Source organism: Salvelinus fontinalis, chromosome 5 (genome assembly GCF_029448725.1).
Source record: "Salvelinus fontinalis isolate EN_2023a chromosome 5, ASM2944872v1, whole genome shotgun sequence".
NCBI lineage: Eukaryota > Metazoa > Chordata > Actinopteri > Salmoniformes > Salmonidae > Salvelinus > Salvelinus fontinalis.
In genome coordinates, this window is record NC_074669.1 from 9,101,387 (window position 1) to 9,110,906 (window position 9,520).

Genomic DNA, 9,520 nt, shown 5'->3' on the forward strand with positions numbered 1-9,520 from the left:
ATACCTTCCCTTGCCAAGCTGTATGGAAGGAGAGATATTAGTAGAACAAAGGGTCTTTTCCCACCAAAATTGGAGAATGTGGAAATGGTCAGTGGAGACAAAAAGAACCCTCATCGGGGTTCCCACGGGTCCTTGAATGTTTGTGAATTTGAGAGAGAAAAATCAAGGCCTTGAAGGTTTTTGAAAATAAACATAAATAGACTTGGGCCATTGAAAGGGCTTTAATTTATATATTTTGTGCAAGAATAGAAATTGAAGTTATTTTTTGATTTTTAAAAATACTTCATGTTAGTAATAGGCTATGTTGCGCTGTCTGCATGTGTCTCCCGCCGTCTGTGCGTCCTTGTTTCACGTGCCACCTGCCTCGAAAGTGCGACAGTCACGTGCGTGCATGAGTGATTGAAGTCGAATGATCCAGGTTAAACAAGCAAGGCAAGCAAGTGAGAAATCTTAACGTTAAAGTGAATCTTCAGCTATGCCTGGAAAATGTAAATTCCAGGACTCGTGGCTCACCAGACATTTACAAAGACTGGCTTGTGGGCGAAAGCAGCTGTGACGAGCCATGCTGCTAGAGCCTCACACAGGATGGCACTCGAAGTTAAAAGTCCTACCCCTGGTAACATGGATGTAATATTCATATGTGTAAACATACTGAATTATAATTGGATGTATTTTACCGCCATATTATACTGTGATATGATTGGTTAAGACCATCCAAATGGTTAGGTCATGGTCAGCTTGATCCTGGTTGGCGGGACATGAAAATGCCAGTTATAGCTAGCTAATAAAGAACTACGTTAAGAAATATCCTGTAGTACTGCATTTTATTATTTTGTACAAAGTGTGCAAAACAAGACAATGTAGAAAAGAATACAACAACCATACTTTGTAACTAAACGTTAATTAGCTAGATTATTCCGTCTCTTCGTGGTTGGGTAAATTAACTTTAACGTTACAGAATGATTTGGTCAAATTAACGTTTGCTATGTTAGCTAACGTTATCTAGATGTCTCAGTCAGATCTCCCACAGAATCACACCTGTCAATATAGTGCTAGCTAGCTAACGTTAGCTAAGTTAACGTTACGTTAGCCAACTTGCGGCAAGCAGAGCTGGACAGTGAACATTTCAAATGATTGACAGTTTGCTAACGTTAGCTGAAAGTTTACATTTAGTTAAAGGACGTTAACTAGAATTGTTAGTGACACGTTACATGACTAATGCCGGCAAGACACACATTTTCTTACAGCTCCCAAGAGATTTTGACAAAGGTCCATGCTGGACACATGGGCATGGAAAAGTGCAAACGGAGAGCACGGGACATCTTGTTTTGGCCCGGCATGTGCAAACAAATAGAGGACATTGTTGGTAAATGCGCCATATGTCTTGAACGATGCCCCTCAAACACCAAAGAGCCAATGTTACCTCACTGTATCCCAGACCGACCCTGGCAGGTCGTGGCAACCGATCTGTTTACCTGGAACAACGAGGACTACTACAGCAGATACTTTGAACTCGACAAGCTTCACAGCACCACATCTGCAGCTGTGATACACAAGCTGAAAGCAGCCTTTGCCAGGCATGGCATTGTAGAAACTTTAATATCTGACAATGGGCCCTGTTACAAATCAAATGAGTTTGAATCCTTCACAAAAGCTTGGGAGTTCACACATGTCACCACAAGCCCGCATTACCCTCAAAGTAAGGGCCTTGCTGAAAAATCTGCAGATTGCTAAATCACTCATGGATAAAGCAAAAGCAGACGAGAGACCCCTACCTCAGTCTCCTTGAATACCGCAACACTCCAGTTGACAACTTCAAATCACCAGCCCAGCTGTTGATGAGCCCCTGACTTCGCTCAATCCTTCCCAGCACCAACCAGCAGCTGCAACCTGAGGTCGTCAGCTACAAGGAAATGCATGGAAAACGTGCACAGAGACAACAACAACAAAAGCGATACTACGACAGGTCAGCTAGACCACTGCCACCACTGATCGACGGAGAGTCAGTTAGAATCCAAGAGCATGGCCTCTGGAAGCCAGCAGTCGCCAGCCAGCTGACACTGAACGTGCATATCACGTTCTCACCGCAGAAGGAGCGGTGTACCGCCGCAATCGTCGTCACCTACTGAACACAAAAGAACAACACACTGATGAGATGAACTGTTCCCCTGAAAGAGAACGTGATGGACTAAACACACATACAGCACAACATACACCATACCTACCTGCAACACCGCAAGAGCTGTTGACTGACACAGAAGCATGCTCAGCATCATATCGCACAAGGTCAGGAAGAGAGGTCAAGCCCAAGTCCTAGACCTGTGAAACGTCAAAGGGTGTAGGCGGATCGCTGCCCTAAAAGAGTTCCAGACTGTAAAGTTGTTATTGAAAGTTCACTTGAAATGCTTTGGTATTGTATTTGTTTGAAATGTTAAGATGCATTTCTACTGTGAAAGCTGAGTTGCTGAGAATCCCTTGTTCGAAAAGTAACAGTATGTTGGATCATTGTTTCAGAGTCTATGTTTATTCAGTTGGTATAGTATGCAATATAAATGGTTACTTACCTTGAGTTCAAACTGCAGAGCATGTTTTCAAAAGAAAGGCTTAGAATATGTAAACATTTTTCTTTTGTTTTAAAAGAAGGGGGATGTAATATTCATATGTGTAAACATACTGAATTATAATTGGATCCATTTTACCGCCATATCATACTGTGCTATGATTGGTTAAGACCACCCAAATGGTTAGGTCATGGTCAGTTTGATCCTGGTTGGCGATACATGAAAATGCCAGTTATAGCTAGCTAATAAAGAACTACGTTAAGAAATATCCTGTAGTACTGCATTTTATTACTTTGTACAAAGTGTGCAAAACAAGACAACCACCTCAAAGACAGTGTCATAACTGGCATTCCCAAAGAGGACACATTGTGGGCTGAGACATTGTGGTGTCTGAATATGATGGAGTCTCGCTACTCTTTCCACTGTAGTGAACACACGGGTGAGTGGCATGGTTTTTAAACTCACCTGTAACATTAAATTATTTTTATGGGCATATTATGTTTGTTTTTATATTTCATATTCTCTCTGACACACACGTACACACACATGCTAGAAACAAAAATAAGTGTTTGATTTCAATTTTTTTATTTTTTATTCTTAGGTGTGCTTCTCAGCAACGTTCCCAGACAGTGCAATAGCCAAAGACCTTCACACGCAGGGCAACAAAGTCCAGCTATATGTATTTCTATATCTATTTGGACACATGGCTTGGCTCCTCATTTCAAGCACTTGTTGTCTAAAAAAAACTGGGGAGGAGGACTATGTACTTATCTTTGATGAGAGCCTTAACAGGAAAACAGTCAAAGCAGTGTGACTTCCACGTCCGTTTATGGGATGAGGACAAAGTTGTGACGAGTTTTTATGATTCTAAATTTATGGGATATGCGACTCCATTGGACCTTAAAGCGGTCTGAGAAGAGCACCGAAGATCTACCAAAGAAAAACATGGTTCAGGTCTCCATGGATGGACCAAATATAAATGGGTCATTTTAGTCATAGTCCCACCTAGATTTTGATGTACACCTTATAAACATTGGCAGTTGCGGTCTCCATGTTGTACATGGAGCATTTCAGAAGGGAGTGGAAGAAACAGTGGAAAGTCGACAGTGTACTGCATGCTATGTACCAACTTCTGAAGGATACTCCAGCCCGCGGGGAGGACTACTTTATCATCATTGGATCGTCAGATCCCTCAATGCCACTTAAGTTTTGCAAGACACGCTGTTTTGAAAATGCCCCCGTGCTTAAAAGAGCTTTAGAGTTTTTACCCCATATGGCAACATATGTGAAGGCTGTAGTGAAGAGATGTTCAAATCCAGGCACAAAGTCCTTTGAGGTGATTCAGGAGCCCCTTAAGGACCCTTTCATGACAGCAAAACTGAATTTCATCTAGTCAGCGAGCAAAGAAGTGACACCATTCCTCACACGCTACCAGACCGATAAGCCCATGGTGCCATTTCTCTCTACAGACTTGTTCAAGCTGCTTGATGAGCAGATTCATAAAGCCAGACCTCACGAAAGAAGCGAAGACCCCTCAAAAACTTCTTGATGTTGAGTTGAGCCAGTCATCCAATCACGTCAGCTTGGGCTGTGTTACTCGAAGAATTGTGAGACTTGAACGCAGGAAAGAAAATTGGAAAGAAACATTGGACTTTAAAATTGTTTGCAAGAAGTGTATGCTCACAACTGTTAACAAACTCATTGAGAAATCTCCATTGAAGTACTCTCTGGTCTCGCATCTTTCTTGGATCCAAGGGAAATGGCAGGCACAGATGGAAAGATGCAGCAAAATTGAAGAAGGCCTTCACCTACCTTGTAAGTAGTCATTGGGTGAAGGAAGAAGATTGTGATGACATCATTCAACAATACTCACATTTTATTGATGACATTGTCCAGGCCCAACACTCAGTTTGTTAACTTTGATCCTGTCCAAGAGAGCGTGGACACATTTTCAGATGAGTATATGTCAAAGAGCTCAGAAATCTATGGAGACTTTGCCTCTAACGCCTCTTACAGTCACATGGGGAAGCCTCAGTAGAGTGCGGATTCTCCATCAATCGGCAGATTGAAGTGGAGAACTTGAAGGAAGATTCATATGTAGCACAGAGATCTATAGTTGACCACATAAGAGCTGTGGGTGGCATACATAATGTGTGCATTGACAGACCGCTGCTGATATCAGTGGCATCTGCAAGGCAGAGGTACGTGACACATCAAGAAGAACAGACAGAAGAATGGATGAGCAAAAAAACAGGAGGAAAGACCTTATAGATTAACTTAAAGGGAAGAAAAGAAGACTGACCGATGACATAAATGCTCTCGACCTCGGCAGACAAATTTGCACTCAAAAGTGGAGAGCACAAGCAACCTCACTCTTATTGCCAAGTCCAATAGCCTGAGAAAGGGTGGTAAAGATAAGAGCACACATAGCTGAAATAGAAACACTACTCAACGAAAAAGTGAATGACCTGAAAAGCAGATGAAGGGGCATAGCAGCAAAAAGCAAGGGTTGGGCATTGTTTTAACAGTTTGAGAGGGCAAAACACTGCTCAGTGAGTAAGTGATACCTTTTTATTGCTTTTTTTGCTAATGAACCAAAAAGGCCAACAACCCCAGAACACAATGGTTGGGAAAATAATTTATTCATTTTGATCCAATTTATTTTCATCTAATCTTTTATTGTTGCAAAACATTTTATTTATGGTCATGTGTTTTTGTTTATCTTTTCATTTGGTCATGTTCATGAAAAAAAAGGTCATGTCTTTGCTCTGCGACATGTTTTGTGGTGTTAAACTGGTGCTAATGAAATAAACAAAGTTACTTAACTCTTCAACTCTTAAATAAGTCTGTCGCTCAACTTACACAATATATTGTTTTGCTGTGCTGTGTTAGAGAAGGCAAGAGACCACGTAGTCTGCCATCACTGTAACACAGCACAATTGAGAAGTGTTCACACATTCAAGCCTCTCTCTTTTTAATTGTTGTCTGTGAGCTTCTGTAAATCCTGCTAGTTTTCATTATAAAATTCTCAGTGTTGTAACAGTAATTAATTAACCTTGATCTGTGTCTCAAACTATGCCATGTTTTGTTTTGAGGGCATTGGGCCTGGAAAGTCCTTGAATTTGATGTTTAAGAAGGTGTCGGAACCCTGCCTCATGTCGAATTCATGTTTATGTTGTCACATGAAAGACTGTAGAGCCACAAATGTATCTCTGTCTACACTTCTCAATTATGAGGTTTGCATCTGAATTAAGGATGCACAATATATTGGTGAACATATCGGAATCGGCCGATATTAGCTAAAAATGCCAACATCGGTATCGGCCCGATGTCTAATTTAACGGCGACGTGCAAAACCGATGTCAAAGCTGACGTGCATACCAATATAATGTAGGTACATGACGTGATGACACCACATAAAATGTTGCACTACACGTGCAACACTGCATTCCTAACCTCGCCCACAATGTCTGCTCTGTGTATCGAGCAGTCAACAAGTCGAGCAGTCATTTGAAAGAGTAAGAAAATTTCAGCGAGACAACTCAAAGGCGAAATCCATTAACGCCAAGATAATGGAATTCATTGCCCTTGACAATCAACTGTTCTCTGTCGTGAGTGATGTTGGCTTTCGCGACTGGTCGAGCACCGGTGCACACTACCAAGTGAGCTATTTTTCAGATGTTGCCCTGAGTTTCCAAAGTTAAATAACACAGTTCTATTATAGAATATTGTGTGTTCTGAATTTGCACGTGCAAGCCACGCAAAAAAGTCTGCAAACACCGGCCACGAACGATGTGTTTACAATACCGCGTTGGTAATAAAGCATTATTTGTTCGACCAGTAGAAACTGCAGTCATTTTTATTATTCTTAGCAATGATTTAGGAATCCTTGTGAGTAAGTATTAGCTAGGTAGCCACTTGTTGTTCGCCTATTGAAATTGAACTTCAGTTCATGAAAATAAATAGCTAGCCAGCTACTTAACCCTGTTTCCCAAAGCTAACGTTATAAGCAGCCAGCTAGCTTCATCTGGCGAGTGAGCCTCGACCGGACCGGGTTATGTGTTGTGAAGCTAGGCATAATAAGGATTAGGCACAATAGTTTTAGGCACAATTTGCGGTTTGCCTTCAAAATAAAGGTACCTCTTTGAAAGTGATGCAGAAGGTTATAATTGGTGGAATCATGTCATATTTAGACTATATAATGTTAAGGTTGGAATGTGAAGCAATGAAATGGGGTATCAGTCTACTCGGTGACACCCACAAAACACAACTGTGAAGAGTTTATGCAAATTTTAGCGTGTAGCTCTTATCACGGGACTATGACTGTGTGAAATCACCTCCCCAGTCAACCTATTGTGTGTATTTATTTAAGCTTTTATTTCTTTCATCACATTCCCAGTGGGTCAGAAGTGTACATACACTCAATTAGTATTTGGTAGCATTGCCTTTAAATTGTTTAACTTGGGTCAAACGTTTTGGGTAGCCTTCCAAAGCTTCCCACAATAAGTTGGGTGAATTTTGGCCCATTCCTCCTGACACAGCTGGTGTAACTGAGTCAGGGTTGTAGGCCTTCTTGCTCGCACATGCTTTTTCAGTTCTGCCCACAAATTTTCAATGGGATTGAGGTCAGGGCTTAGTGACGGCCACTCCAATACCTTCACTTTGTTGTCCTTAAGCCATTTTGCCACAACTTTGGAAATATGCTTGGAGTCATTGTCCATTTGGAAGACCCATTTGTGACCAAGCTTTAAATTCCTGACTGATGTCCTGAGATGTTGCTTCAATATATCCACATAATTTTCTTGCCTCATGGTGCCATCTATTTTGTGAAGTGCACCAGTCCCTCCAGCAGCAAAGCACCCCCACAACATGATGATGTGAAATGGCTAGCTAGTTAGTGGTGGTGCGCGCTAATAGCGTTTCAATAGGTGACGTCACTCGCTCTGAGACCTGAAGTAGTTGTTCCCCTTGCTCTGCAAGGGCCGCGGCTTTTGTGGCGCGATGGGTAACGATTATTCGTGGGTGTCAGTTGTTGATGTGTGCAGAGGGTCCCTGGTTCGAGCCCAGGTTGGGGCGAGGAGAGGAACGGAAGCAAAACTGTTACACTGCCACCCCCGTGCTTCACGGTTGGGATGGTGTTCTTCGGCTTGCCAGCCTCCCCCTTTTTCCTCATAACATAACGATGGCCAAACAGTAATACTTTTGTTTCATCAGACCAGAGGACATTTTTCCAAAAAGTACGATCTTTGTCCCCATGTGCAGTTGCAAACCGTAGTCTGGCTTTTTTTATGACGGTTTTGGAGCAGTGGCTTCTTCCTTGCTTAGCGGCCTTTCAGGTTATGTCGATATAGGACTCGTTTTACTGTGGATATAGATACCTTTGTACCTGTTTCCTGCAGCATCTTCACACGGTCCTTTGCTTTTGTTCTGGGATTGATTTGTACTTTTCGCACCAAAGTACGTTCATCTCTAGGAGACAGAACGCGTCTCCTTCCTGAGCGGTATGACGGCGGTGTGGTCCCATGGTGTTACAAGTGTCTGTAGCACATCTGAGCCACTGCTAATTGCGTTGATTAGTTCAGGTTTTAGCTTTGTTTGGCATGATGACCATAGCCTATTGGTTTGAAAAGATTTGAGCGTGCACCTTTTATTACTTTAACCACAGCCAATCGCTTCAGAATAAGGTGACTCGATTGAGGGTGGTTGAGGAGTAACCACACTTGATCGCTTCAAAATAAGGTAACTCGATATAGTGTATATGGACAAGTGGTCCCGTGTGGCTCAGTTGGTAGAGCATGGCGCTTGCAACGCCAGGGTTGTGGGTTCAATTCCCACGGTGGGACCAGGGTTCAATTCCCACGGGGGGACCAGGATGAATATGTATGAACTTTCCAATTTGTAAGTCGCTCTGAATAAGAGCGTCTGCTAAATGACTTAAATGTAAAATGTAAATGTAGTGCAGTTATTACTATGTGGGTTGCCATAGAAAATAGCGACTTGATTATGAAAGTAGAGTGTAATAAATACACGATGAGTAACGATAACTTGGCTATCTATATACATGGGGTACTAGTACCAAGTCAATGTGCAGGTGTACAAGCTAGTTGAGGTAGATATGTACATATAGGACATATAGGCCATCCATATATAACAACCCACACAGTGTGGAATAGAGGAGGATGGATATCCCAGATGCCTGTTAGTTCTGCAGTGGTCAAAACAACCGCAAAATAGGAACTGATTTCACTTTCCTTGGGAGTCATCACTGTTCCAACATGATGTGATAGTTGAAATCAGGGCCCCACAACATAGCGTTCACATCCCTGGTCATATCAGGGCCCATATCCACAAAGCGCCTCCAAATAGATCAGCACTCCTACTCTAAGATGCAATGTGGATACGGGCCCAGATCTGAATATTCAAGGGATGGAGGATGCGTTTGCAAAGTGTCTAGAGGGTCAGTCAACCTATTTTCTGTGTCAAGTGAGAAGGATGATGGTTGAGGTGTGAATGATAGGAGGGATGAAATGAGGAAGATGAGTGGTGAAACAATAGTGAATGGTTAGGTGTGAATGTGACTGATTACATGACAATGGAGAGCGGTGAAGACGTGTGAATGGTATCTATAGATGAAAGATGAGGGGTTCGATGGAAGTGAAGGGAGAATGGTGAGGAGGGTATATTCAGTACCTGCTGTAGCACTGTATGAGATTGAGTGTTAATTTAATCCCAAGGGAAGATATGGGGATCTTCACATTATATAGCTATATCCACATCTCTCCAGTATGCTATTGTGAATGTGGTGATGTATGTCTATGTGTGATTTTAATGATCATTCTAATTATAAACTGGGTGGTCCGAGCCCTCAATGCTGATTGGCTGACAGCCGTGGTCTATCAGACCGTATACCACAGGTATGACAAAACATTTTATTTTTTACTTCTCTAATTACATTGGTA

At 42.1% G+C, this 9,520-nt stretch overlaps 1 non-coding gene across 1 annotated transcript; it reads left to right on the forward strand.

Annotated features, from left to right (window-relative positions):
- Positions 1-8,331: 8,331 nt before the first annotated feature.
- Positions 8,332-8,404, forward strand: trnaa-ugc (transfer RNA alanine (anticodon UGC)). The gene has a single exon. It is a non-coding gene; the product is annotated as a tRNA-Ala (tRNA).
- The last annotated feature ends 1,116 nt before the right edge of the window (positions 8,405-9,520 follow it).